The sequence below is a fragment of the Arachis ipaensis genome, chromosome B04 (genome assembly GCF_000816755.2).
Source record: "Arachis ipaensis cultivar K30076 chromosome B04, Araip1.1, whole genome shotgun sequence".
In the NCBI taxonomy this organism is placed as follows: Eukaryota; Viridiplantae; Streptophyta; class Magnoliopsida; order Fabales; family Fabaceae; genus Arachis; species Arachis ipaensis.
This window is the reverse complement of record NC_029788.2, coordinates 84,882,537-84,887,257: the sequence shown is the minus strand read 5'-3', so window position 1 is coordinate 84,887,257 and position 4,721 is coordinate 84,882,537. Positions and strand designations below refer to the sequence as shown.

General features: G+C 34.0%; 1 long non-coding RNA gene across 1 annotated transcript; it reads left to right on the top strand.

Moving 5' to 3' along the window:
• LOC107637839 lies at positions 2,924 to 3,609 on the top strand. Its single transcript, XR_001619563.2, has 2 exons — positions 2,924 to 3,022; positions 3,567 to 3,609. It is a non-coding gene; the product is annotated as an uncharacterized LOC107637839 (long non-coding RNA).

Sequence of the window (4,721 nt, the reverse complement as noted above, 5' to 3'; positions counted from 1 at the left end):
TAGTATTTACGGGCTCCGGTTTAAACAATATCTTAAATGGATAACTAAGAGATTCCCCTTTCTCAAGGAGGTTACAGGTTCCCTAACTTTACCTTGATTGGGGGGTTTTTAAGGGCACTACAACAGTGGTCTTAGATTGTACATTTCCTGATGGCTCCTTACCAACATAACTTTTGTTATAGGTTGATAAACCCCATTTTTAGGATTTATCTTGTGCTTAATTTAGGTGGATTTCATCCACTTTTTTCACATTTATTCAATGAAATAGCATGATTTCATGATTATCTCCTAATTTGTACTTAAGTGTAAAAACATGCTTTTTAGAGCCTTAATTAGCTAAATTTAATTCACCTTTGATTCCACTAGATGCCTTGATATGTTTGTTAGTGAATTCAGATTGGAAAGGCTAGGAATGGATCAAAGGGATGGAGAGGAAAAGCATGCAAGTGGAGAACTCAGGAAGAAACAAGGATTTGGGATGCTGAGATCGACGCGCACGCGCAGCAGACGCGCACGCGTGGATTGTGAGGTCGCATGGCGACGCGTACGCGTATATGACGCGTATGCGTGGAACGGAAATTGCCAAGCAACAAGTACGCGTGACCCACGCGTACGCGTCGGTGCTCGCACGTGACTCACTTAAAGGCAATCTGCTGGGGGCGATTTTTGGGCTTCCCAGGCTCAAATCCAACTCACCTCTGATGCTATTTAACCCAAGGATTGAAGGGAAATCAAGGACTTTTGATCACATTAGTTAGTTTTAGTTAAGTTTTGGAGGAAAAGTTAGTTTCTAGAGAGAGAAGCTCTCTCTTCTCTCTAGAATTAGGATTAGGCTTAGGTTTTAACTCTCTTCTCTTAAGATCTAGATCTACTTCTACTCTTGCTCCAATTTTCCTTTTGCTTTATGAATTCTTATGTAGATTTCTATTTCTCTTTCAATGCAATTTATGATTTTCATGTCTTTTCATGTTTGATTTGGTTTTCTATTATTGATTTCTTGCCATGGTAGTTAGATCTCTCTTTAATTCTTGCAATTCATGTTGTTTACCTTTATTGTCTTTTATGTGTTTGCTGAAATGCTTCTTTTAGCTTTAGTATAGATTTTTCTCTCTTGGCTTTGGTTGAGTAATTGGTGACTCTTGAGTTATCTAATTCCTTTGTTGGTTGATAATTAGAAGTTGCTAATTGACTTGAATGCCACTAAAGCTAGTCTTTCATCTAGATTTGGCTAGGACTTGTGGACTCAAGTTAATCTATCCACTTGACTTTCCTCCATGTTTAGAGGTTAACTAAGTGGGAGCAAGGGACAATTCTCATCATAATTGATGAGGATAGCTAGGATAGGACTTCTAGTTATCATACCTTGCCAAAAGATTTTCTAGTTGTTAGTTTATTTCTTTTGCCATTTACATTTCTTATCTCTTAATTAAAAAACCCCAAAATATACCTCATAACCAATGACAAGAACACTCTATTGCAATTCCTAAGGAGAACGACCCGAGGTTTGAATACTTCGGTTATTTTTATAGGGTTTGTACTTGTGACAACTAAATTTTTGTATGAAAGGATAATTGTTGGTTTAGAAACTATACTTGCAACGAGATTTCATTTGTGAAATTCTATACCGTCAATTTTCCATTCATCATAGGACGATGTGGAGTAACATTATTCAATCTTGATGCTATTCCTTTACCAAGCTCTTGCTTGGACTTATTTTGGGTCTTCCGAAAATCCTCATCTCTAATAACATGCACAGTAGGGCCCACATAAGCTTTCAATTTTAATTTGGGGATTGCATAATTTGACTTATAAATTACCATTTTGACATTTATTTTGTACTAAACCCTAATCCATAATCCATTCATCCTTTTCAGCATGGTACTACTCACCTCCATGCATGGCTTCCAATTGATTTTCATTAGGATTCCCCATCTCTTGGTTGCCAAAAACAAAGGTTGTTTCCATATTATTCTCTTCATCAGAATCTATCGCTGAGTTCATGACCTCTTTGTTAGCCCCATGCATACACTTATTTTCTTCATGCTTGCTTCCCTCACACTCACGTGCAACATGCCCTAACATGATAATTACTACATATCAAGTGTAAGCTCTTGTATTCCACATCAAAGAACCTCCAATCAACACCACCGAGCGGACTATTGGCACACTCAGAGGACACAAGCTCTTGCATAGTTTTTTCTCTCGCTGACCTGGTCACGAGGTCTACCAAAAGAGGTGTACCAACAACAGATGACACACTCATCATAGCCTCTTTATCATAATACCATATGTTCAATCCTTGGATCTATATCCAAACCATCGTTGAACCAAAGGACTTTTCATTTGAACAAAAATCGACTGCCTACAACTTCACCGCAACATACAAACCTACAATCATCCACGGACTTCCAAGCAAGGCCTTTTATCTATCCTCCACCAAGTCAAACTTGATCAAGAAGTAGTCAAACCCTATATAAAGAACATCATACCTTCCTCTCAACCTCCACACACATTTTACTTTTTGTGTGATAAACATGTAGCTCATATGCTTCCCTAAGACATTGATGACGATCACATCTTTATATGGTTAGGCACTACAAGAAAAAAGATTCTTAGCGATAAACTTTTAGCGGCCATAATATTATTGCCATAATTTCTCTTTTTAAAAACGTCTTTTAGTGGCAATTGTATAGTTACCATTAATACCATACATTATAATGGAAATTTAAACTATGGCCACTAAAAAAAAGCTAAAATTTTAAAAATAACAACTTAAATGGCTAAACCAAAAAAATCTTCACTCTGGGTGCCTCGCCACTCTACCTCACACAAACTACTCTTTAAGTGCTTCATTCCCTCTGAGAACCACACACCATTCTTCTCACATATCCATTATTCCTTCTTTTTCATCGCTCGAATCTCTTCCAAATTTTCATGTCAATGTTAATCACAATCTGAATCCTTTTCTCGGATAAGCTAGGGCTGATTTTGATTGAAATCTGAATCGCGCTCTAATCATCAGGTGCGAGTTCCTTAATCTCCCTCTCAATTTTAATTCTTGTGCTCCCAATTTCTGTTCTATCACAACCTGGTGCTTTTTCCTAATTCTTTTTTGTTTAATATATATTGCTGAAATTCAATTGTCACTGTTATTTTGAAATATTCATTTGATAGGATGAATTAGGATTATTAGAATACGAAATTGAGCTTTGCTTTTTCTCCTTTATTTAACGGTTATAGATAGAAGTAGGATGTATTTCTGATTTGAGAGGTAAAGTTAAAAAGAAAGTTAAACCTAGGGCTGCAATATTTAGGAGACAGATGTTTGATTTGTTGGATTAGGTTTGAGATTTATAGCTATTATACATTTGTAAAGTTATTTTGGCATGGATGAATTAAGATTTTTGTTTATATTTGATGGAAACCTTGTATTGCCTTTAATTTTCTGTATTTAGTGAGTTAAATGTAATCTTAGCTGATTGAATGTTAGGGATCTTTCCTTCTTCTAATTAGGTGTGGCTTTAAATTATGTAGTTTTTATTGCTTAGCTCCGTTTTAATTTCTAGGGTTTAAAGCCTTATTCAAATTGAATATATGTTTGATGAAGTGGAAAAAGCCTCTGCATCTTGCATTCCTTACGTCAAAGCCTTCTTGTTGATACTGCTATGACTCAGCATGGTAAGGGTGATGAAGCTACTATAAAAAAAGTAATTTCTGAGGTGGATACATATAATATAAGTTGGTTCTAAACTTAAATCTAGGAAATTTCCTTATAAAAATATTGCTATCATTACTGAGATTTTTAAACTAACAGGATGGAAGAATAAACTATGAAGAATTCTGTGCAATGATGAGAAGTGAAACTCCACACCCCGGACAACTACACTAAATCTCTTGAATTCAGTCAATTTCACACTATTGATATGTATTTGTTGAAGTATTGTTTGGTACAAATTTAAATTCGAGTTGTCACATGTTATTATACTGAAGATGGAATTTTCATGTTAAAGCATCAGTTATGATATCCTATGAGGATTTATCATTCTGTATGTTGGCTGAGGAAAGAGCAACCAATGAGGTACGGAAAGTTTGGTTTGTTGAATCTGTATAAAAGTACAAGCTTAAATATAGTTGTTCAATTTGAAATTCTTTCCTGCATATTCTTTCTGGTCAATACTTCTCATTCTTGTGTGATTACTTATTGATATCACATCTCTAGTATTACAAGTCTCACATCAGATATAAACTCGTTAGTTTACACTTGTTGAACCAGCTTTTGAGGTAGCTATGATGATCATACTCTAGCTTTAATTGCATATTTTTCTTCAATTCTAAAATTAGTTGATTTTTTTTGGCATGTTGAATAATATAAAGACTACATCTCTAAAATTATGGGTATAGAATTTTTTATGAAAAATATGGTAATACATTATACTAAATTTTACCATTAAGTGATTACTTTTTATTTGTCTATTTCTTTTTTTTAAAGATTCTATTTAAAGCTTCATTTGATTATTTCCCTTTCGTCAATTATATTTATATTCTATTTCACGAAATTACTAAATAATAAACTTAAGTATAGTTGTAGAATCTTATATATGATTTTTCAAAAGAGTAATAAATAAATAAAAATTATGAACTTAGAGGATATTATATGTATTATTTTCTTTTTTTTATATCTCTCATATATATATATATATATATATACACTGAAACAATAA